Source organism: Coptis chinensis, unplaced genomic scaffold (assembly GCF_015680905.1).
Source record: "Coptis chinensis isolate HL-2020 unplaced genomic scaffold, ASM1568090v1 utg10570_pilon_pilon, whole genome shotgun sequence".
In the NCBI taxonomy this organism is placed as follows: domain Eukaryota; kingdom Viridiplantae; phylum Streptophyta; class Magnoliopsida; order Ranunculales; family Ranunculaceae; genus Coptis; species Coptis chinensis.
Genome location: NW_028238095.1, coordinates 11,876 through 38,099, shown reverse-complemented (window position 1 = coordinate 38,099; position 26,224 = coordinate 11,876). Strand labels below are relative to the sequence as shown.

At 38.3% G+C, this 26,224-nt stretch overlaps 2 long non-coding RNA genes and 1 pseudogene across 4 annotated transcripts; 2 read left to right on the top strand and 1 right to left on the bottom strand.

Annotated features, from left to right (window-relative positions):
- The first annotated feature begins 3,047 nt into the window (after positions 1–3,047).
- Positions 3,048–4,115, top strand: LOC147474229 (uncharacterized). Its single transcript, XR_015210060.1, has 2 exons — positions 3,048–3,874; positions 3,989–4,115. It is a non-coding gene; the product is annotated as an uncharacterized LOC147474229 (long non-coding RNA).
- A 1,742-nt stretch (positions 4,116–5,857) lies between these two features.
- LOC147474228 (uncharacterized) lies at positions 5,858–16,028 on the bottom strand. Of its 2 annotated transcripts, XR_015210059.1 has the most exons (6): positions 15,939–16,028; positions 14,027–14,121; positions 13,845–13,913; positions 8,226–8,281; positions 7,791–8,103; positions 5,858–6,801 (listed from the first exon to the last, which is right to left on the bottom strand). It is a non-coding gene; the product is annotated as an uncharacterized LOC147474228 (long non-coding RNA). The 2 variants fall into 2 exon arrangements; XR_015210058.1 differs by lacking the exons at positions 7,791–8,103; positions 8,226–8,281.
- Positions 16,029–24,012: 7,984 nt separating this feature from the next.
- Positions 24,013–24,842, top strand: LOC147474227 (photosystem I reaction center subunit V, chloroplastic pseudogene; annotated as a pseudogene). The gene has a single exon (XR_015210061.1). The product of XR_015210061.1 is annotated as a photosystem I reaction center subunit V, chloroplastic pseudogene (transcript).
- The last annotated feature ends 1,382 nt before the right edge of the window (positions 24,843–26,224 follow it).

The following is a 26,224-nucleotide window of genomic DNA, read 5'->3' as shown; positions in this document are numbered from 1 at the left end:
AAATACACATGTTTGTTGGTTTATTCTACTTTACATTTTTTTTTTTTTTTCTTTTTATTTCCTTTATGAGAGACAAACCAAGAAAATTGAGAATTTTGAAGATTTTGTGACGGTTGTAACTTCCCTCTTTCGTGGAAAAATATGAGACGGTATGGCTCAAAATTCACTTGGAGGAACCAACACTGGGAGCAAAAAATCACTCCTTTTCTTTCATTCGATCTTTTCTATCTTAGCTCGTCCTCACGCCTCCCAAAGAGTATAAATATGGAACTTGTTATAGCCTTATTTAGGCCCATTGGGCCTAATGGTCTGGGTGTGCCAGTTGAATGGGCCTAGGAGAGATCGGATGATGGAAAGGGAGATCGAGGGCTGAGAAGAGTTTCCTGAAAGTATAAAAAGGAACAAGGTTAAGTTAACTAAAGGGAGGAAAAAAACCCTAGGGAAGAGGAGAGCGAGAGACTAAGAAATTTGAGGTCGTAACAATGGCGTCGTCTGTGTGGACCGAACAAAAAGTTATGTTTCGACTTTCAAGTTCAAAGATCAATGATCTATCACATCTCTTCTTCTTTCTTTCTGTTTCTCTAGTCTCTTTTTTCTTCATTTCGTTCTTCCACTTCTCATTTTGGCCAATGCAAGTTGTTTGAAGGACTTTGTTGTTCGTGTTTTGCTTATTCAGAATTTCAGTGAGTGATGTCGAAGATGAGAGTAGCAGGAATAGGAGCAAGAATGAAGGGACTAATTTCTACTTATGTTCTAGCTAAGGAGGGTGTTGATGTATTGCTCTATGAGAAAGAAAACTATCTTGGTTAGATCTTGGCTTCATGGTCTTCAATCGTGCAAGTCATTATTTTCTTATGTTTGTTAGTGCCAAAATGCCAAGCACATTATTCCTGCGTGCGACTGCGTGTGGTTTTGGTTGGCTGATGAATTTTTTTGACGTGTCAGTTTTATGATCTTTCTTTCTCGTAATAACATTAACTGTGCTTTGAATTATCACACCGACATTTTTTCATAGTATCAAATGGAACATTTTAAGGTCGATATTATCTAAGGCAGAGGCTCCAAGGACAATGAAAATTTGGCTCGTAATTAAACTCGGAACCGGTGATAAGTTTGGTTTCTCAGTCAAATTTCCACCGTGCAGCTGTTAAAATTTTATGGAAGTGAGATAAAAAAATTAATACATGAACTTCTTTGGGCATGACATTAATACATAATTAGTTGGTAGCTAAGCTTAGAATATATTTTCTTTACAAACCCAATATTCTCCTCCTTTACCAAGCTTCTATAAATGATAAATCTACACTGCCGAATCTAGTTTTGGCCCCTTTTGAATGTTTGTTAAGAATTTTTGGCGTGGTCTTTAATGAGAGCCGGAGTTAAAGTTCTTTACGTTGGAACCTGACGCAGTGATGACCACCAGAGTCTTATACTAATGCTAGAACAGGTTAATGCCAATACTACTGTGATGATGAATACCACCGAGTGATGAATACCACCGAGTATGGAGTCCTGATGCAAAAGGAATCTTCTTAGTGGCATCTGCATATGATACTATCATAAATAAAGGCAACAAGATTGGATGCCTTGAAAATTTTGTCAGCATATTCAATAGTGTATATATATGTGCTACACTGTGACAACACATGGGGGCAAGCTGAATAGTCTTTCGTCATGTCTCATGCTGTTCAGCATCTTAAGTGGGGTGGGAACCGCGGACCCTCAGGTCCAAAGCCCACGTAATGGCTAGGTACAACTTCCTCTACTCATAGTCTCATACTACCCCAGTGATGGCTAATTGGCTAGGTACAACTTTTTCAATTCTGCTCTTTATATTTTCTGTTTCTAACTTGTAAAACCTTCCCATTGTGTTTGATCGGTAGCACATTTCCCTTTATATATTCTTTCTATTGTGTGATATGGCTTTACTGGAAAAATCTTTTGTATACAATACATAACTTAAGAATAAGATTCTATGAAGAAGTAGATGAGATAATATGAATCTTGTTGTTGTAGGAACATGGTTAGTACCTCGACATTCCGCTAAACTAGTTTTTCTAATATTACATGGTGTTTTGCATATTACATATGTCCATGATAATACATACTAAATAGCTTGAATAGTTATAAATGGTGTTCCCTCACGTATTTATAGGATAGAGTGGAATAGACCTACATTGGTTGTATTTTCTTCTTTTACGTGGCATTATTGTAACTCTGAATTCACGTGTCTAGTACACACTTGCACATAAATAGATTTTGTTTTGGATTTTGGCAAAAGTTTAGTACACACTTGATTCTTGTTTTTAATGAGTTCGTTGAGTTTAAGGAGCCTGTTTCGGATTTTTGTGAAAGGTTAAGTTTGGCATTAATGGGATTGTTGCTATTGTTGTTGCTAGTAATTACAATTGGTCTACTCTAAGATCGGTTCTAAATCAATAATATGATGACAGTGCAGGAATAATTGTGGGTTTATACTATCATTGCTTCATTAAATTTATTATTATTATTATTATTATTATTATTATTATTATTATTATATATATATATATATATATATATATATATATGATTTTCGAGGCTGGCTTAGGCTATTTTGTAGAGTGTTGCTGGTGCTACATGTTATGGGAATGGATGGCTTGACCACACCTTAATGCTTGACATGGGGCTTTATGACTCTCTCCCATGTTTATTGTTGCTGGGACTCGGCTTTTACGTATGTTATTTCAATTTTTGACCTTGTTTTATGTCAGTGAGTTATTACTTACATCTCTTATTATGAATTCAATTAATGGAATGGTACTTTGTTTATAATATGATCTTTGATGGGAATAGAATCATAGAAAGGACACAAATAGATGTCCTAGATGAGACATGATACGCCCTCCGAAACATGAAAAGGTCGCAAGTCCTGGACGCGGCGTTTATTTGGGCCCTCCAAACATGAAAAGGTCGCAATTCACGACACGCATGGTACTGTCTCAATCAATGAATGGGGGGCAAATAATAGTTGTCCTCGGACTTGGCATGGTATGCCAACCAATCAAACACTTGGGGGCGGAGGTCCCTAGACGCGGCATGGTACGCCAGTCTGAATCAAAGACTCAGGGGGCAGATAATAGTTGTTCCTAGACTTGGCATGGTATGCCGGTTCAAATCAAACACTTGGGGGCAAGATGATATTCGGATCCAATAGTCACATTTGTTAGTTGATCCCTGGTTGGTTTTACCAAACCAGCCGGCATCAACTTGGGGGCATGCGAATATAACAAATAGGCATATACAGATACTCAAGTACTTGGTCAAAAGGAAAGAAGGAATTATGAAGAAATTGGTGACTGACTTTCAAAAATGGAAGGAAAAACAAAAGGGGTTATTCTCTGTGAGAGGTGTTTCTATACTAGTAAAACTTGTCATAATGCACTTGTTTAACTGAAGAAAAATCTTTTGTTGATCCTTATACCAGTTTTTTATCAGTATGGTATTTGTGGAAACGAGACCCTTTTAACACCTAATGTGTTGAAGGTTTGAAAATTGTCTACTACTGGAGATTCTCTTGATGCGTTCCTCTAGATGAAGCAACAATCACTGCAAATGATGCGACTATTAAAGATATGGAGGGCGTAGTTGTAGTATATGTGTCAGATCTCTTGTCTGTAGCAGCAATATTTATAAAAGTTGTTACTCATATCGTCAATAACTGATAAACTGCAGAGAAATTCATACATAATTTAGTATCTGTAACTGTTGCATTTTAATCCGTTACTGAAGTTGTAGATTTCACAAGTAGAAAGTGTTTGTTATTTTGATAAGATATATGATGGAGCTTAGGATATGACCTTTGTTGCTTGTACAGCTAAAGCACCATTCATCAGTACGGTCTCTCTTCCCTTTATTTGGTTTATTTACTGGTTGTTCCTAGAATATTTTTTGTTTATTTGATTCGACTGGCGATGTATGTATGAATGTGATTGTGACATTATGCAAGAATTACAATGGGCGGCAACTGAATCAATATTGAAGAGGAATGGGTATTGTACGGATTCCTTGGGAATGAACTATACCAAGTTGTTTTTGTGTATAATAAGCACAACCATAGCCACTTTTCATTGTTTCTTACCTCTCCTTTCTTATTTTTTCCTGGTATTGAGTTAGTTTAGATAAGTTTATGTCTGGTTCTTGGGCTGGCCTGGCCTGGCCTTGGTATAAACACCCATGTGGAATCCTTAAAGAGCTCCTACTCCTCTGACCTTGCTTATCTTCATCTGTGGGTTTTACTCATTTCTTCAGTAGATTCTTTCCACTGGCCTAATTCGGTTGTTCTGAAAAGCTGGGAAATGATATTAGATTGAAGCGTGTGGCTGTGGACACAAAAGCAGAAGTGTGTTCTTTTTCGATTTAAACCCCGTATATTGAAAATTAGAAATTGTGCTGCGTAAGAGTTGGTCATGTGTTAGAACTTAAAAGGTACTTGACAGTGCATTTTTATAGTTCGTTAGTTGACAATATGGTGAAGAATATTTATAATTATTTTCTGCCAGTCTTCATCAGGGTTGGCTTAATCAACCTTCGTTTTAGTTGGTTATTTATATTTTGGGGTTGACATACTTACATGAGGGGTTAGTTTGAAAAATGATAATGAAATGTGGAGATGAAAGCTAGTTTTGGTGCTTGATTGCCCATATTGAGAGGCGGACGTGAGTCTTTTTACTCACGATCGTGGTGTTGGACCTACTTTAGAATTCGATGGGTGGCCGATACTTGCACACTTTTTGATGAAAAATTATGACGGTACAGGTGCTTGTGTTGTACCCAAATACATAAAATAAATGTCTTGGATGTTCCAAATGATAGTTGCAATGCAAAAAGCTAAGAATTAAGAGTATGTAAAGTATTATGAATTCAGATGTCGAAAGTATTATTGCGTCGACTAATATAGAATGATGGGATTTATAGTTGAGTTTTACACCTAAGAAGAAGTATATATAAATGAAAGCTAACCAGTTGTTGGTTAATGTTAGTATTTTCGTGGCAACTAGCCATTAGTGTGTATATACCACATACATGAAAATAGGAGATGTTGAGAAACTTATTTGCGGAAGCTACAATGGTGGAATGGAAACTCTCGCTTCTTGGCATCACATACCAAACGAATGGTCTGCGGCATAGTACAAAATATCGGGATATGACAAAATATCGACTTCTGATTTATGGATATGTATCGTGGATATATCCCCCTGTGTGGGGATATATTATATTGGGGCATCTGCAAATATCGTGGATATATCGAGATATATCGATAAATATCGACAAATATGTACAAATATCCACAGACTATGTGTGGGTATTTCTGGCTGCAAATATCGTGGATATATCGTGATATATCGACAAATATCGATAAATATCTACAAATATCGACAAATATCGATATTTTCTTTGAATGTGGTCATTATAAATGTTGAATTTGATAAGTCCTTACAAGTGTGAATAATGGAGAAGATTGTGATGGGTCGAGTTTTGACTGAGCTCACTTTGGGACGAGCTACCTACATATCAAGATTTTGTGATGAACTTGAATCAAGTCAGACATTGTTCCCCCTTTCCTCTATCACCAAGTCCCCGCCTTGATGAGAATAAATGAGCTTTTAGACGATTGTATTTATAAGCCGACCGATACTACGACGACTTTAACTAACACAGCTACGTTGAGCGCCCGTTAGCGTGCATGTGCGAGTTGTCACCTCGCTTAAGACGAGGTGTTATGTTGTAACGATCTATCATGAGTCCTCGAGGTTATCACCTCGTTCTAGACAAGGTGTTATGTTATAACGATCTTCCATGAGTTTTTCTTATTAGAGTGTTGGACGCATATAATATATATAAATATATTATTCCCTCACATCATACTTTTAATATAAATTACTCTCTAATACTCAAAAATACACCTCGAAATTCCTACATATTACATTGACTTTTCATTCTTTAACAATGAATCTTGAATTTTTTTCTACATATTACAATACTTGTTGCACTTGCACCGAAGCGCTCAATCATATAGCGATCTATTAGATCTTCTCATTGTGATTGAATCCATGATGAGGCGTGAAGGCATGTAACCCTGATGTCCATAGATGCCTCGCTTATAGAGTCTATCCAACACTCTAACGTCTTCAGGAGACGACCAACACAACTCCAATCCACTTCATCAGTTGTCAATATGACGTGTTCAATTACATCACTTGCCAAAACTATGCTCCCACTAGTATCCTCCCCATCACCGCCATAAACCGCATCCATCATCTTGATCGTGGCAATCTACAACATATTGTAGCCCTTTGGTTGAAGCCGTGATTTTACATCCTTCAATGGAGGTTGTTATTTGGGACAATAGGGGAAGCATAAATAAAACGAATAGAATGGTCTTGGTTCGTCCCTCACCCTTGATGGAAAGAAGGTACTTTCGAGAAGATCCAGAGCCTTTAGCATGCGAGCAAAGGGTGATTCCGCCAAGTACTTCCCAACAAACAACACCGAATCAAGAAGATCCTCTCCTTTTCTATGATCATGATCCTTTTCCTCTTGCAAGAACTCTAGAACCTTACCCATCGTCTCGTTCGGACCATTGACCATCATTATTCCCATGCTTTTATCAATATAACTCTCATTGATTTCAGAGACGTTTTCTGCTGAGACCGATTTCATCATCTTTTCTGTTGAGACTAATTTCATCATCTTTTCTTATGATGATTCCTTTACGTATGAATCTTCAGCACAGATGCGCGCACACAAGAACAACTAGCCCTAGCATTTCCAGAGAGATAAGAGATAAGAGAACGAAGATAACAATAAAACAATCATTGAATACCAAAGACACGTGGCATCTTTAATTATTACAAAACTCAGGACGTGATATAGACCAACTAAGCAAAACCTAAATTACACAGAGACAGAAAAATCCTACAAAAATTTTGGCAGAGTTTCCTCAGATTTTCGACATTTCATAAATTTAAAATCCTGTCATAACCTTCAAATCCAATAAAACTACACCCAACTACTAAAAGAAATATTGATTAGCGCAGAACCGCTACTTAACCATCTCGACTAGTGCCGGTTAAGTCAAGTAACCAATCCTCGAATCAAAAAATCCTACAAAAATTTCTCGCAGAATTTCCTCTCAGATTTTCAACATTTCATAAACTTAAATCCTGTCATAACTTGGAAATCCAATAAAACTACACCTAACTACTAAAGATATATCGATTCAGAGAACCGCTACTTAACCATCTCGACTAGTGCCGCTTAAGTCAAGTAACCAACCCTCGAATCAAATATCGACAAATTCAAGCTAACTAGAGGAAGGAACAGCTTGGTTCAACTCACCTCAGGGCTCAAAGTAGAGGAATAAAATTTCAAAATTGTTACGACTTTCTACTTATGCTGATTTCCACAATTCCAAACGCATATGAAATGATAAACTAGCTAGATTAAGAATTGAAGAAAGCAAATCAAATAAGTGAATAACATATGTGAGCTGGAAAGGTAATTCTTTCAAGACAAGCTATAGATTTTAAGAAACAAACCTATAGATTTCAAGATAGCTACTCTTAGAAGTTAAAATAAGGTTGATAAGCTAATAGAATCCTTAAGGGATAAACAAGTAACAGGGGCATCAATCAAGAGCAACATTACTGCGGCAAGACTAAAATCAGGATAACTACAAATTATAAGACCTTTGGTTACAGGTTGTGAACAGAGTCATAATTACACAACGAGTAAGCATCTTCACTCACCTCTTAGCTCGAGAAACATAAGCTAGTATGAACTTGCAGCAGTTTTTTCTTCTCGAAGTAAAAAAGTTGGTTCACAAGATCAAAAAGTGGAGAGATGCTATGTTGTTGAAAGCGTACAGTGCGTCCAAGAAATTCAAAAAGATGCAATTGTAACTAAGAAATAAGCAAGCCCAACACTACATTAAGAAGAAAACATATGAAATTGAAGGATATAAATATCAGCTCCAAGAACCAGATCAAATCCCCCGATAATTGATCCGAAATTTGTTTTATATGATTGTCATCTCCTATTCTAGCTTCTCTCACGCCAATCCTAAGTACAAGTGTCCATCAAAGACAAAGCTTATCAATATAGCTTCTTTTTTACTTTTACTAGACACTTTCGGCTTATTAAAACAAATAAAACCCCATAGGAAGATTATTGTTTTCTCTTACCGTAACAATTACTACGGCATTCCGGTCGCATGGAGCTCTACATTTTTCTTCAAGATCTAAGTGGCTCACCAAAACATAACAATTACAACTAATCCATAGACATAAAGAACTCACAAAACAGAGCGATATTTTTTGTACTATGACTCAAACTTTATTCAAAACCAACAGAGGGCCGACACTCCAAACCATTAAACATGATAAAAACTCGGCCACCAATACAAAAATACTTTAACTTTATTCCAAACCAACAAAGGTCGACACTCCAAACCATTACAAAGAAGACTACTCGCTTTAATGATTTGCATGACCTTCTTGTATGCCTTTGACACCATGTAATGCCGATTCAAAAGAAAATCATTACAATACTGGTTCCAGTGAGGGTTTGGCTCGAACCAATTCTTAAAGTTTTCCACGTACAAGTCATACGCTGACTGATCCAAGTTCTTGCCACACAATTGAAGGTAACCAATAATCGGATACCCAGTTTCCTCAACAACGGGTCGACTCGGAGGTTCCCATACAGTTCCCCATGCAGGTGGAGGCATGTCCACACTATGGTCCGAGAATGGCTGAACATCTTCCATACTTTGGTCCCTTTCATTCCGTCCTCCATAAGAATGACGAGGAGGTGCATATTGTTCTGAAGGTAGCACAAATGTAGATTCAGTAGAATACTCGCGAGATGGAGCATTCCAATCTCCATAAGACTGAGGGGACGCATATTGTTCCGAAGAAGTAGCATAGGTGGAAGCAGTAGAGTATGCTTGAGGATCATTCCAATTCCCATAATATTGAGAACGTGAATATTCTTCTGGAGGATTCGCATATGAAGAGTCTGTAGAATATTCAACCATATTTGAACCAAGAAGAATATCCATAAGGCTGATCGTAAGAAAACAATCCACCAAATTGGCCCGCCAACGAGTCCACAGACATCTCGACCCCAGTAGATGACCCTTGCCCATAAAAACAATTGCTGGAGTCCGTGCTCTGTGTAGGATCTGCTCTCCTTTGTCGACCTTTTCTTTGACGAGATCCTCGTTGGGCGGAAGCACCATGGTCAGAGTCTTGAGTTGCATGGTCAAACCCATCCTCTTCAAGAAAGTATACTCCTCTATTATCACGGCACGATCGAGGAACCACCAGCTGTTTGTTGAGACCCAACAACAAAGCTGCATCCACCCCTACCACTTGGTGGGGCCGTGAGGACCCACCCCTTGATTGTTGTGAGGATCCACCCCTTGATCGCCGCATTGAGGACCCACCCTCGATCACCAAGGACCTTGGTGTCTGTCACCCGTTTGTGACCCAACACCACCACCAATGGAAACTCTAGGTTGTTGTGGATCAACCCCATCATTACCATCAAAACCTGGAGGACCACCACCACCTACTCGACTCGGACCACTGCCATCTCCACGACCACCACCACCTCCTCGACTTGGACCACTGGCACGAACCTGAGCATGATCATCATCAAAACCAGGAGGACCACCACCACCTACTCGACTCGGACCACTACCATCTCCACGACCACCACCACCTCCTCGACTAGGACCACTGGCACGAACTTGAGCATGATGATGATCATCATCATCGCTATCGTTATCGTTATCGTCATCAACAACATTGTAAGCATTATCGTGCTCCCCATCACTAGGCATTCTCCATGCATCAGGATCATAATATGTTTCACCATCAAGTTGAGTGTCATTAGGAGATTGAGCTGCTTCAAAGTTATCCTCGATTGGGATTCGAACAGTTCCCAATTTCCATCTATTGGCACACCGATTGCTCTCAATGTATGAATTAGGACGACCGCTTTCATCTAATAATGCCTCGGGGTTCTCTCTCACATCGATCCAATCAAAAATAGGATACCGAAATCATTATCGACCGGGTACAATGATGTGAGGTCCAAGATCTTCTTCTCTTCTTCGAATTGGTTCTTTAGTTGGACATGCTTGCTTTTCAAATGAAGGTTGTAGTGGACAAAGACTTCGATCCTCCGGTGACTCGGTTCTCGAAGTTACAACGCTTTCCGAAAGTGTATGAATCCAAACGTATCTCAATTCCTCTCACATCCGATGATGATGGGTAGTTTGTGAGAGGATCCGTGATAGCTAACGCTTTTCAAGTGGTCGACATAACCGCCTTCAACATTCATCCACCAATCAATTTGGCTCAATGACAAACAATGTAGACCATATTATATAATTTTGTATGGACTAAAACTAAAATAGGTCGGCCACAAGTTTGTAGTGGGTTAACAATGAAACTAACCCGCATGACTTTGGTTCTTCCATATACAAGAATTGGCGCAGAGAATACCCCAGAAGCCTCTCGATAAGCTTTACATTCATTTAAGCAAGCCAATTGATCTGATAGGTTTGGGATCAATTGGTTAATGACTGTCTGCATTGCTGAGAGGAACTCCCCATTGTATGCAACACTTTCACTATCAGGGCCGTAAATTACGGCAGGATTAAGGTAGTGTGCTACAAGCAAATTTGTAGCATATTAGCTTACAACAGTTATGGTACAATTAAATAAACCTCGAGTTAACAAAAATATTACCAGCTTTGTGTAATGGGTGCCCCAATTGGTTGTTCCACCTCCTCTTAATGATTCCAACAATCCATTCAGGCGAGCGAATCTTCCTCCGAACTTGCTCAATTGTTATTTCTACCCATCTGTGTAAAAATGGCATGGTCGGTTTATCATCCCTATCCACCTTCCGCAATAAAACCACAATAGGTTCTAATACGCCTACAATCCCTTCACATTCGCCAAAAAATTTCGGTCGCTTATAATATCCTCGACCATCATCATCCGGACCGTAGGATTATCATTCTTGATTTCAAGATATCCTTCTAAAGTAAACATTGACCGAGCTTGTTCTTTTCTTCTTCAAACTTTTTCAATGCCATGTAATTACTTGGCAAATCTAGTTGGACCAAATTTCGGACTAAGTCTCCACCACACACTTCCCTCATAAGGGAAACAACTCGAGAGTGGTTATAAATGAAAGACGTGATATCCTTCACCTGATCAAGGATTGCTTTCGTCGACGGGGCTCGAGAAAATTCTTTCAAGATAAGGTCTATAGAATGAGCCGCGCATGGGGTCCAGAAAAGGTTATACCCTATTGTACATGAAGTAGTTTAGTAGACAGTTCATACAAAAAACCTATTTGCAAAAGGAATCTAAAATGGGAGAATAAAACTTATTTGTAAGTATACCATTTTCTCTTGCAAGCATCTCTCCAGCTTTCTTAAAATTCGCCCCGTTGTCCGTTACAATCTGAACAACATTCTCCTTGCCAACCTTGTCAACAACACGTCTCATGTGTTTCAGTAAGTGGCGGTGATCTTTCTTGTGTTTTTTATAGATCAACGGATCGAATCAAAAGTCATGAGCCCATCACAATACACCATGAAGTTCATCAAGCACGCGTCGCGTTGGACCAGTCCAGAATCACACATAACAAAGACACCATATGTAGACCATTTTATTTTCATATGGTCAATATACAATTTGCACTTCACTCTGCCTTAAGCCTCTCGCAACTCTGAATTTAGTAGTTGATAGGTCAAGGAGGGTCACTCCAAGACGGGCCGACATGCCTCATCAACATCGGCTTGTAATACGGGTTGTTGGCCACTGCATTTGGAGACAAGTTTCCCCAAAGTACAAATCTAGCCACGGTGTTCTAAACACCCCAACTTTTGACTTACCAAATGGCGTCATCCGGTGGACGATGGTTGATTAACATCAGCCTTCGGGCGAATCGACATCAATAAGCTCGGATGCCTAGTGCTCTTCGAACGGAGAAGAGAGAGATAAGACCTTTGCCTTTCGCGAGCTTGTGCTTGCAACATTGGTGTTCTCTCCGGTTGGAGCCCTCTTATCCCACGAGCCTGCCTCGCCCAAACCTCCTCGTACTCATCCCTAGATTGTTGCCGCTATCTCGAACTCGTTGTCATCCTCGCCCGAAGTCTTCCAGAGGGTGTGCATGCATGGCAGCTCTATAATGTTCTTCAGCTATCTTTTTTCCATTTCTCTTCTCAATTCCGGACTCAATTATTTGTCGGAACATGTCTCGAATTACCTTTCCACACTTTAAACATTTCTCAACATTTTTGTTCCCTCCGCCAAGATGTACTTTCAGCCTTGTAATGCCACCTCCAAATTAAAATCTTATCACAATTTTTGCACCAGGTCCCGCTTTTTATTTCCAGGGATACGGATAGCGTGGTCCCACCCGATATCAAATCCCTTTGGCATTTCTATCCTCATTTATCACAAACGAGAATAATTTAATATATACATCAAACCAAAACATAATTAAATTTGATGATTCCTATTTAAAAATACATGGATCAAGTATGTGGTCCTATAACTCAAATTCCAATGTTGCCTTAACTGTGTCTGGCGTTTTTTCTACATTTAATTATAATAGTCAAGCATCCAAATATTAATAATATCAAACAATTACAGTCCAAGTTCAAACCGCATCCGGCTTTGTGGATCGAATTAACCAATCTTTAAACAAGTAGGAACTCTCAGATCACCCGTAGGTGCACCGTGTTCTGGAACCAAACTGTACTTTGAGTGATATCAAGAATATTCCAATGCTAACTGTGTACTTTTATTGATATTCCAATGTTGTCTTAACTGTGTCGGGCGCTTTTCCAACATCTAATTCTAATATTCATGCCTCTACCAATGCTAATCATATCTTCACTGTACTTAGAAATAACGGTATAAATCATTTAGACAATTTTACCATTGCATTATATTTTTAACACTAACTTGCTTGTTTATAAAACAAAAGAGTTAAAAATATTTTGACAAAGTTTCCTTTGTTTATTCAACTTTTTGACCACCTGTATTATGCCTAAAATACTCATATAGTAAAATAAGAAGAAAAAAATAAAAAAAGACAACAAAAAGACAAACATAAATTCTATAACTATCACTTCATCCATAGAATATGAATACCAAGTTAAATTACATTAGCCATTCAAATTAATTTAAAGTCATGCTCAAATAAAATATAAAAAACATATAACCTGCACACTTGATAATTAAACCAAGAATAAATCCTAACACTACCTAATATACAAACCAAATGACTTTACCATGGCACACAACCAAAACATATCCCTTATATGCATACAAATACGGTAAGGGTGGAATTTGAGCCGAGGGCTCGGAGCTCGGCTTGGGCTTGGCTCGGTTAAGTTCGGTTCGAGCTCGCTCGTTTAACTATATGAGCCGAGCTCGAGCTCAAATTAAAGCTCGTGTAACAAATGAGCTTGATGAAGCTCGGCTCGTTTAGCTCAAATAGCATATTTATAGTGTAAAATAACCGAGCGGCTCGGGCTTGGCTTGGGCTTAGCTCGTTTAAGCTCGGCTCGAGCTCGCTCGTTTACTATATGAGCCGAGATCGAGCTCAATTTAAAGCTCATGTAATTAGTGAGCCGAGCTTGAACATGGTAAAGCTCGGCTTGTTTAGCTCGAATTCCACCCCTTACAAACACCCACAATTTCAGTTGTTGCAAAAAATAACAAACAACAAATAAAACTAGTATACGAAATGGGTAGAAGTTTTACCTTAAGAGAATCAGAAGCCAACTCCACTACTACAAATCAAACTCCACTACTGCAAATCAAACTCCACTACTGCACCAACAATGAACAGGTTATTTGAATTATTCTTACTAATAAATGCTCGACTTTCTTACTCAAAATACTAGAAAAATTGATATTTGCTGGAAAAAAAAAAAACGACGTACCTAGTGCGCAACAACCAAAAGTGGGAGAAGAACAAACCACTGAGACAACACGACGTACCTAGAGCGCAACAACTAAGTTTTCAGCTGTGCTTATGCTGCAAAATAGAAAAACAAGCAACCACTGAGAACATACTTGTACAAAAGACAAGGAAGAGTTCATGGAAGAGTTTGCTCTACCCTACAAGGACCAAAGATGGGTACAATCCTCTTCTAGATGACTTTAAGAAGACAAAATATTTTATGATATACATAACTCAAATATAAAACCACCACTTAACATCACATTCTAAAAAAAATTCGGCAGAGTTTCCTTTGTATTTTCAACATTTCATAAATTTAAAACCTGTCATAACTTGAAAATCATATAATATACTTCCATAACATATATTAAAACCTCATACCTCGTAAACCCAAGTACCCAACTACTCAAATATATATTGATTCGTAGAACCAGCTACTTAACCATCTCGACCAACGCCAGTTAAGTCAAGTAACCAATCCTCGAATCAAAAGAATACTATAAATTATATACAAAAATTAAAATGAAAACAACATATACATCATTTCCACTTATATCTTTGTTATACATAAAGGTGTAGACGGATATCCAAAAATTCGACTGATTCGTGATTAGGATTCAAAAATCGGATATTAATTTTAAGACTCAAGACTTTTGGACTCAAGAGTCAAGATTCATCCAACACACTCAATCAATCACAGAAAACCAAGTACCCTTAAGAGATGCAAGATCCTACTGCATTAAGGGTTTTGCTGGAAATCATGGAACTAATCTGAAAAAGGAAATACATAAAATATATCTTCCCTCGAAAAGAAAAATATAACAGTCAATATATGTCATGAAGAAATAGGCCTCAACTTTCCAAGTACAAAAGTCAAACGACACCGGGGGCACCACTTAGATATAGAGTTTTAAACCAATTAAAATTGCACAACTACACTTATGCAAGTAATTGTCTTCGACCGAAAGTAGGGCTTATTAGCAAGTTTCCAAAAAGGGTTCGTTTGTTATAAAATTGTAACCAAGACTCAAACTACTTCAACTTTACATGCAACACTTCCTCCCACATACCAAACATAATTTGCTACCGCCATATTGAGATTCAGTTTTGTTGTGCATATAGACACAAACTCAATCATGATAGGAGTCGAGCCATTACTTCAATTAGAGTACAAAAGACATTGCAAAATTTGATCATTATACTTGAACATCTAATGCTACTAATATGGTTAAACCAACATAATTGCATTGGGAATGTAACTCCACATTGTCACACCAGTCAAAATTTGATCATCCAAGGCTAGTATGCTACTTATATGGTTAAACAAACATAATAGAAATTCTGGTGCCATACTATGAAGCGTAACAAAACCAAGTCTTGCACAAAACACAAACAATTCAACACATAATCGAACATACAAAACTAACAGGGCTCAACTTATCACTGATACCAGGCCCAAGCATTTGATTTTGGACCCAAAATAAAGTGGGGAAAGAACAAAGAAACTATTTTCTGGAGTCGAGTAGACTACGCGTACAATGAATAAGATCGAGTCGTGTCTTGTGGAGTTCGTTGGATGGCATGGTATCATGTGTGTGACTTCCTACATAAGAATGTCCCTTACACCTCTAGCTCAGTTAAAGTCGACATGGTCCCAACAGGTTGTGTCACGACTCACCAGTTGCTAGAGGCCAAAACCTGGGCAGCAACTCTAGCTTAACTGTCTTATACTCGAAATAGGATACACATATTGTCAGTTTCGAAAAGTTCTCTAGGAGTGTTGTGGTTAATTACAATTATAATAGATCACAAGATGTAACATAATATGCATAGAATAAAAGAAATAAACTCAGAAGATAAACAAAGAGCAGAAGCTGCAACAATTGACTTACATTTCCCATTGCAAGAAGCCCCTTGTCAAATAGGAATACTACTCCCGAAAATGAGAAAAATGCCAAAACCAGTCAAGCCTAGTCCGATCTGTTTCATTACAAAATTACAATCGAAAGCTTGCGATAGACCCAACAAAGAAGAAAAATGAGTTAATATATACACAGAGAACAAGTACTAAAATTTAATGTGATAATAATAGAGTTGACCCTAAAATCTTGAGCTCCAGTATATGCATGAAATCAAACTTAAACAAGAAAAAATGAGTAAAAGATTCAGAGACAGACACGTGTGTGTGTGTGTGTGTGTGTGTGTGTGTGCGTGCGTGTGTTTGTTTTGTGTGTATTTTAATCTTTAAATGCTTTATTATGTTCTCTAGCACTTCAAGAAAATCAAACATAAATGATTTGTAACAGGGTGTCTATACGAAGTTTAACACCTCAGTTTTGTTTTGCCATAATTAATAGAAGGAAGAGAATTAAGCAGGGAATAGATGAAACTCACTTGTATAGAATCCAAGAAAAATAGAAAAGTAAAAAGAGCGGGTCAAGAATGTTGAATGTACCATCCTTGTTATCTTGTCATTTGCCTATCTAGAGCCTTCCTAATTGGGGAAGAATGCCAAGCCTACCCATGAGGGAGACAAGGTTTTCAATCTCCAAATCTCCAAAACATTAAGGTCTTTGCAAAAACCAAAACTCCATGACATCTCCTCCTTATTTTAGACCCTTCAAGTTGGATATTGGAGAAAAGAATACAAAAATCAAGTCACTAAACCAAGGGCCATCCCTAAAATTGGTTCTTCATCCCACTCAGATATATTTCTGTGTTATTCTTAAAGTGTTCTGTGCTTATGCCAACCTACACTCATAAGGTAGGGAAACAAGATTCCTTGAGAAAAATGAATGAAACACTAAACCTCCACAACCACATATTATATCATAAACACGACCTTAACGAGTAGAAGATTGCACATAAACTCAATCACTTCAACAATTAAAATTTGCCAAAGTCACAAAAGTAAAACTGACATTGATCTCTCCTAAAGAACGAGTATCCTCCAAATATGAACGAGGAAAGGTATAGAAGCTCACAAGACTGCTAATTTGCGTAAGTGGGTAAAGGTGCTAGTTAATTTCAATAATTTGGTATACACATTTGTGGTTACAACTCTCAAAAATTAATAATGATTTCATTTATGCTATGCTTTGCACATGAGGAATTTTAACTAAAAGCTGAACAAATATAAGTTTAAGAGATAAGTTCTAACGGTTTTGGTTATGCCTCAACAGGTGGTTCTACTACCGTATTCCCTACCAAGATGGCTTAAACCCACTTGTTGCTGCCAATTAGGATCACTAGAAAACTGGTCAAATCTGAACTCTTGTGAATTGTAACATTTCTAGCAATTATAACTTTTGGACTGTTTCTCAACTTGCCTTACAGTATTTCTTTCATCGATCTATTGAATTTCACATTCATTTCTCAATACTTTCAAGTTTCAGCCAAATGCCAATATTAACAAATGATGAACCACCACCCACATCTATGCACACTAAGATTTTGATCCACATTCTAACAATGGTTCTAAAACAAATGGGAGTTCTTTTCATTCTGATGAAGATATCAGGGATTTATTTGCAAGAAGTTACCTATTACAATGAGAGGATCAAAATTGGAACCTGATTTTGGACCGTGATGCATGGAGCTGCCTACTCCACTTCTCAAATTGGAAGAATGATTGACAGACAAACAGACTGATACTTAGAACTTTCACCTGCAATACAAATTCCGAAAATGAAATGAGTTAGTTAGAATTAATAACTCAAAGGTAGGTATGGGATTAAAACTATAACAAAATTGATGTGGAGAATTACCGGAGTATTTAGCACACTAGAAATCCAAGCAAAGCCGACAGAGTTTTAGTTTGAGTTTGAAGGAGTGAGAGAATGGAGAAGAAGGAGCTTTTATATCCATCAAAATTGGTGGGTTGGCAAACTCGCGTGGGAGAGGGTAGATTAGCTCGCGTGGGAGAGGTAGGAGTAGCCTTTTTTTCATCTTCTTCGTCGGTTTGCAATCACCAGCACCGAAAGCCACCAATTATTTCCGACAATATTGATAACAAAATATATCGTCGAAATATCGCGATATATCAACAAATTTCGTCGATATTTGCACTGGTATTTACCCAAATTAATATCGCGACATTTATTTATCTATCTCTGAAATCTCGATATATATCGCGATATATCGCGATATATCGCGATATTTTGTACTATGCGTTGAACTAACTAAGCTTAATTGGGTTTACAGGGAAGGAAGCTTTGTTACTGATAAGTTTGCAAGAATAGGATCCAAGAAATGGGGCTCAGCCCCTTGGTTTTAATCCGGATGAGTGTAAACCCCTTCATATCAGCCCATACCACATAACCTCCCTATTTATCAGCTCATATCACAAAAACTCCCTGTTTTCCAATATCAGTGAAATTCTAGTTTGATTTCTATTTCCTATTTTATTTTATTACCTTTTTTACCCTTCTTCCATATTTGGATTAGATCTCATTGCTTGAAGCTTCTCATCCAAATTAAAAACCTCCTCCATTTCACTGACCTCTTCAGCCTCAACATCATTTTTCGCCTCCAACTTCTCAACAAATTTCGGCATCCAACTTCACAACAGAAATCGTCATCACCACTTATGATCACCGCACTTCACGCGATTTGAACAAGCCAATTATAACACCAAGAAGAGAAGCCCAGCATGAGGAGTAAGGAAAGGATGGAATGCTTAGGTGGAGTGATGTACGTAAGATGAAGTATACATGGAGAGTGGCCCGGGAGCTCATGAGAGTGACTCCTCCATGTTTTGGGAATTTTAAGAGAACTACTAAAGATACCAGCTTTCGTGGTTTTGAGATGTGTTGTGTTGAAGATGTGGTGTGCTGGAATGCTATGATTGATGGGTATGTGAAATATAGTGAAATGGAGCTAGCTAAGTTGGTTTTTGAGAGAATGGTGTGTAGAGATGTTGTATCTTGGAATACTATGATTAATGGATATGCATTGGTTGGGAGTATTAAGGAAGCAAAGAGGTTGTTTGATGAGATGCCCCGAAAGAAATGTGGTTTATTGGAATTCTATGTTGGCGGGGGTATGTTAAATGTGGTGATGTTGAGGGAGCTCATGGGATTTTTATAAGATGCCTAGGGCGAGGCGACGCGGTGTCATGGAATGCAATGTTAGCGTTACGCGCCGAGTGGTAAATCGAATCGGGCTATGGAATTGTTTAATGAGATCGGGATTTGGGTGTCAAACCGACCGAGGCTCTTGTCGTTAGCACCCTCATTGGCTTGTGGGCATTTAGGTGCACTAGATCAAGGAGCTAGTTTACATGCTTATATTAGTGAGCATAAGATTGGATTAACTACTATTGTGGGTACGGCACTGGTAGATATGTATGCTAGATGTGGAAGCATTTCTCTAGCTACTGAAGTCTTTTACTCTATAGAACTTAAGGATGTTCTTACTTGGAACACCATCATAACTGGCATGGCCATGCATGGACATCTTTGGAAGCTCTTCGACTTTTAAAGAGATGCAAGAGGTCGGTGTATGTCCCGATGACATAACTTTTGTAGTCAGGCTTAGTGCATGTAGTCATGCAGGGATGGTGGACGAAGGCCGGAGATTTCTAGCTTGCATGAGCAATCTTTATGGTATTGACCCAAAGGTGGAGCATTATGGCTGTGTTATTGATCTCCTCTCTCGTGCTGGGCTTTTAGTGGAGGCTGTGGAGTGTCGAGAGAAATGCCCATGGAGCCAAATTCCGGTTAGCGGGGAGCATTGCTTGGAGGTTGCAGGATCCATGGGAACATCGAGGTCGGTGAACTTGTGGGAAAACACCGTGTCAACATCCAACCTCACCATAGTGGTCGGTAATAGTTTCGATCACATTACATTTCTGCCTTACTATTTTATGACGTCATATAGAATGTAGAGTTCATGAGAACGTGACTTATTTATATTTTTTGACATTAACAGCTATACTTGCGAATTCTTCAGATGCCGACAATGTTGGTTCTGATGATATTGTCTCTTTCGAAGGGATTGAGTCTAGAGAGAAGATCTCTGAAAGTTACCAGAGTTGTGAACTGATACAGACTGCTGCTCATGCGGATACCTTTGTTAAGGAAGAGATTTAGACTCCAAAAACAGAAAATAACTCTGAAATTCTACCTGCTGTAGAACCTGTTCAAGCTCCTATTTCGTCCGTCCGGTGGCCTTGGTGGTATTTGCTCCATTGATTGCTCATTTTGATGTTATATAGACACATTTTGTAAAACTATATTTACAGTCACTGAATTTTTATAGATGTTTTTTTGACATTTGAGTTCTAACTAGGTGATGCGGGTTATGGAAATATGAATTTACATATGCAAATATGAAGTTACATATGTGAATACAAATTTACATATGCAAATATGAAATTTCATAGACGTTTTTTCTGACATCTGACAGGTGACACAGGTTATGTAAATATGAATTTTCTGATGACGTCAGCCCGGTTTGTCCTTAAGTCGAAATTATAAGTAAAGATTGATGACGTCAGCCCGGTTTTTACAAGGGTATTTTGGTCTGTTTTGGCTTTAATGCTATGTTTTAAATAATATGGAGGTTTTATGCATGTGTTCGGTTAGGGGGGGTTTTTATGCTGGTTATGTATCAACCAAGGAGATTAAACCCAAAATCTGGAATAGGATCTGATCAAGCAACTGATGATTGGTGGGCCTTAACGATGTTTTCTTTGAGAACTTGCACGATAGTTTGCGGCGAAAGTGTTGTTTGCATATACATTTATACGATGTATGCATTATGGGGCGGTATTTACTCCCCACTAATGTGATTGCCACCCTATGACCAATTCCAAAGGTTTTCATATAAACCTGGCCAGACACCCTTATTTTGGGATATTACTTACGACTGATTTTGGTTTAGTTATGTCTTGGATTAAATCTCCTCTTTACGCGCATTGTTTGGGATGGATAAGAGATAAACAGGCATATGTGATGGTGGAGAAGATAAATGTTCATAGGGGAATACATTCTCATGGAAAATCACGTCACGGGAAGTAAATTTTTTTTGGAAGAGATCATAAATGTGATAGCTTTTTTTTTTTTGGCAAGGATAACCAATGAATATGTTAGGTTTATCTCGGTGATCAAACTTATTTTTAATGGAAATGTTGTGAGCAAAACATAAACAACCAAAAACACGAAGATGGGCAAGAGTGGGAGGTGTTGTAAACAAAAGCTCATGAGGTGATTTGTCATTTAACAAGGGGCTAGGAATTTTGTTAATGAGATAGTCGACAGTGAGAATGCATTCACCCCAGAAGGATAACGAGAGATGAGCATGAAAACGTAATGCTCGTGCAACGTTGAGTAAGTGACGATGTTTTCTTTCAACAATAGTGTTTTGTTGGGGAGTAGCAACGCAACTACATTGGTGGATAACCCCATATTTGGAAAAAAATTGTTGCATGTTATGGGATATAAATTCGGATCCATTGTCGGATTGAAGGACTTGGATTTCATGAAAATGGTCATTAATGTTGTTATGGCCAGATATGAACGAATGTATTGTAGAATGTAATTGAATATGAACCATGACAAAAACAGATTGTAAATGCATAGCAGTTTCATAATTGACAGTCATAAGATAAATCCATGTAGCATGACTAAAATCATAGACAATAGTTAAGAAAAAATGAGCATTGGAATAGGATGGTAAATGAAAAGGACCCCAAATATCACAATGAATCATTTGAAAAGGTCTAATAGTTTTTATTAAACTATGAGAAAAAGATAAACGTGTTTGCTCGAGCTTATTGGACATACATTGCAAGTAACATTATTGGAACTAGAAATGAAATGAAACTACTTAGCTAAAATCTGCAAAGGAGTGGAAGAGAGATTTCCTAAGCGATAATGTCATAAATTATTGGTAGTGGAGTTGTGGGATGAGCAAACGGAAGCTAGTTGGAGATGGTAGAGCCCCCCATTAAGCCGTCCCAATCCAATTTTCTTCTTCGATAACTGGTCTTGAAAAAGGCAAGAATCATTACTGAACGTGACAGAGATAGGGTGAGACTTGACTAGTTCACTAATGGAAAACAAGTTAAAATGAAAAATAGGAACAAACAGAACGTTGTCAAAACGCAATAAATGAAAGAGAATAACACTACCAACATGAGTAATCAAATGGTTTGTTCCATTCGAAAGTTTAAGAGTAGAATGTGTTAAACAAGTATGATAATGAGAAAAAAGATATAATGATGAACAGACATGATTGGTAGCACCAGAGTTGATGATCCATGTGGATTTAGAAAAACACGGGAGAGAAATATCTGTCAGATTTGCTTATGAAGTGGTGCTACCTGAATCAAGCAAACTAAGAAGTTGGTTGTATTGTTCTGTGGATAAAACAGGAAAAGTGGAGTCCGTAGCAACTGAATTGACTTGAGCAGGCTTTGGAGGATAACCGTGTAGTTTAAAACATGTACCAATATGATGTCCAACTATGTTACAATGATTGCAAAACGGACGTGAGGGGGGCGCGTGCGCGCTCTGTTTGCACTGGGTCTGAGGGCGTGCACACTCTAGGCTGTTGTGAACCATTATTGCTCTGCTGAGGTTGGAACAGGCTTAGTTTTGAAGAAGAAGCCCAATTGGGCTTTTTAAAGTGATTACTCAAGGCAGCATCATCTGGAGCAAAAGGAAGAGATAGTGCATGACTATCTTGTTGCTTTTCTTCCTGTCGGATTAAAGAATAAATCTTGGACATACGAGGAAAATGATCCATTAAGAGAATTTGACTGCGAATGGATTGAAAACGAGCATCTAGGCCTTGCATGTATTTGATAGAACGACCGTCTTCAATCTCTTTGGCAAAAATAGATGCATGACCACAAGTACAAGCAGGCATAGTAAACAAAGAACTTAATTCTTCTCATAAAGATTTGAGCAAAGTGAAGTAAACAGATACCGGACGGTTGTCTTGTTTGAGGAGAGTGACGGAATCCTTCAGTTGGAAGACCTTGGGTGCATTAGTTTGTGAAAAACGGTCACCTAGATCTTTCCAGATTTCGGATGCAGAGTCGGCATAGAGGATGCTTCCACGGATATCTGAAGTAACAGAATTAAGAATCCATGAAGCAACGAGATCATCACATCGCGACTACTTGACTTTTTCTTTGGGAGTAGTGGGAGGTGTGACAAAGCCATCGACAAAACCAAACTTATTCTATGCTCGAAGGGCTCTAGAGATAGACCATAACCAAGTCGGATAATTGTCACCGGATAACAGAGGAGATACGAGAATAGCCGTGGGGCTATCTAAGTGGTGTACAAAGAAAGGATCATCGGAACCTGGAGGAGAGTCATTATTGGTGTTTGATGTGTCGGCCATTAAAAATTGAGAGGAGCCGTAAGCGTAGAGTGGCTAGGGGTTGAATCGAAATTAGGCTGATACCATGATAAATTAGAGAGAATTTTTACTTGATTGATTTCTATTGTTTACACAGTTGTTTATATAGACATTACAAGTTCCTAATCCGTATACATTATTGCTATCTACGTTAACATAAATCCTAAAATAAATAGGAAACAAACTGTACTGCGAGAGTTGTTTACTGGAATGGAAAGCGCGTGTGCGCTCCACTTCTAATACTTTGACCCATCTTTGAACAATTATTATCAATATATTAGCTATATTTCCAATATATATCGATGATATTTATGGTATTTTTTTATATATCAACATACAAAATAAAATTTTGACTAGTCAAATATCGACCGAGATATATATCGGTTTTTGGGGGTCCGATATATAGCCGGACATGGAAATATTTGGCCTTGGGTTCCACTGAGTGAAAATTATATACAGACTAATAGATGTATGGTAAATTGGTAATCCACAAAATAATAAAAGAAAACAACATATGAACCTAATCCCATAGCGTCCAATCAAATTGCTTCAAAATCTTTGGCTTCTATTCTCCTCCTCACAAAAAACTCTCCGATCTTATGTGTGCAGAATGTATACAATATCTTGTTGAAGCTCACACAAGTGTCATCATACCCACAGCCTACCATCTGAAACTAAACCAAAAAAACAATCCATCAGATCCAGAAATGGCATCCGCCACCGGCTTACTATCCACGCCAACCACGGCCTTTGCCAACAACAACAAACAGACTTATAACCACCTTCAACACCATTGTGGCTTTCAAGGCCTTAGACCACTTAACAAGCCCACAGACACCTCATTTGCCAACACCAAGGCAAAAGCAGGTGCTGTTGGAGTTGGAAAGGCCTTGGAAAGAAAACAAAGACGGGGAGGAGTGAGAGCTGAGCTGAATCCATCTCTGGTGATCAGCTTGAGCACTGGGCTGTCTCTCTTCCTTGGTAGGTTCGTCTTCTTCAACTTCCAACGCGAGAACGTTGCCAAACAAGTTCCGGAGCAGAATGGCGTGACCCACTTTGAGGCTGGGGACACCAGAGCCAAGGAGTACGTCAGTCTGCTGAAATCAAATGATCCCGTGGGATTCAACATTGTCGACGTCCTTGCTTGGGGATCCATTGGACATTTCGTTGCTTATTACATCCTCGCCACCTCCAGCAATGGCTATGATCCTAAATTCTTCGAGTGATTCCTTCTGTTGCACACAAGACGCATGCATGCTGTTGGTTGTATATGCAGTTACCCTACTACATCAATCTTAAATGTTTTCTTGTACCGTACTCTTCTGAGTTTCTTCAATTTTTATTTTTCTTCAGTTCCGCCCTCTTTTCATTTGTAAACTCACCGCTCTCGACTACAAAAAATCCTTTAGTTGCATTCGGAATTTCGGATTGCACGCGCCATTTTTCATTACGTATCATGTGATTGTATGAGTGTATAGACGATTTAGCCAAATTAGAATATTGAATACGTAATTGTACTTCAAATGAAATTATCTGGTGATAGATAACCTGTTCACTATCTCAATAACAATTGAAGCACAACAAGAAATATGGAACCATTTCAAGCCAGTAGAGAGGGCTAATGCTTAGACAATTGGATCTTTCTTGCAAACAGATCTGAAGCAAAATATATAGTCTGCGGCCATTCTTTAAAAACCTGTTCTTCACGGTATTTGTCGCATATTTAAAGAAAGACAAGCGATTGGATTGTTGGTAAGACTAGTTGTTGGTATCCTACTTTGCTCGTGTTGGTTGAAGGGGTACTACCACAATCAGGTTCTGCACTCTTTGTCAGAAGTCAGAACTTCAGAAGTAACTGGGAGTCTGGGGCATATCATTATAGAGGGAATTGGGGTATGAACTATTCTGGTTCATACCATGAGAACAGTTTCGGCCCTTTGGGAATAAATCATGGCCTACTCCATTTCTATGGATCCTTAAGACACAACTAGAATCGACTGTCACAATAATGATCGCAAAGCTAAAAATTCTGCTCATAACTAATTAACTTGGCGCGGTTCTTTTTCCTTTTTTTGGATTAAGTGAATTTTATTGAAATTTGTTAAAACTAGACAAACTACAAAAGGTGCTATATAGTAAGTGAGAGCTAACAAAACCAAACTAGAACACAACATAGCAGCAAACTGTGCACCCTCAAGAAAGAGCACAAACCAATTAATCCCCCAAATATAAGAACCTCTCAATCCAAGACAGCTCAAGCAGGCGGACCCTAATTAACTTGTTCCAGAAATCGCTCCATAGACCATAGTAAATCAGGTGTGTCAGAGAAAAGTCTCCAAGTAGCAAAGTCTATGGTATAAGAACTGATTTAAATCAATCTGAAAAAGGAAGGGCTGAAATGTAGTGAAAAGAGGAACAAAATTTCCAAATTATTTGGCACTCTGCAGAGTATACTGTTTTGGAAATGTGAAATAATGATGTAAAGTGTATAATAATTAAAACCAAACTACAATACAATTTCATTGTAAGAGCTAAGCTTAAGCTTAAGCTCACGCCCACGGTAACGATCCTTAAGAGATCATGATTTAACGTGAGACGATACTCCAGCAAAAATAATATTAATATAATAAAAAACCAACACAAAACACACACACTAGGGCAGGGAATCGGGTCGGGTTTGACCCGAACCCGACCCGAATCCGAATAGTTCGGGTTCGGGTTGCTTTTTGTATCCGTTTATTTATTCGGTTCGGGTTCGGGTTCGGGTTTGTCGGATTCGAATTCGGATTCGGATATATTTTTT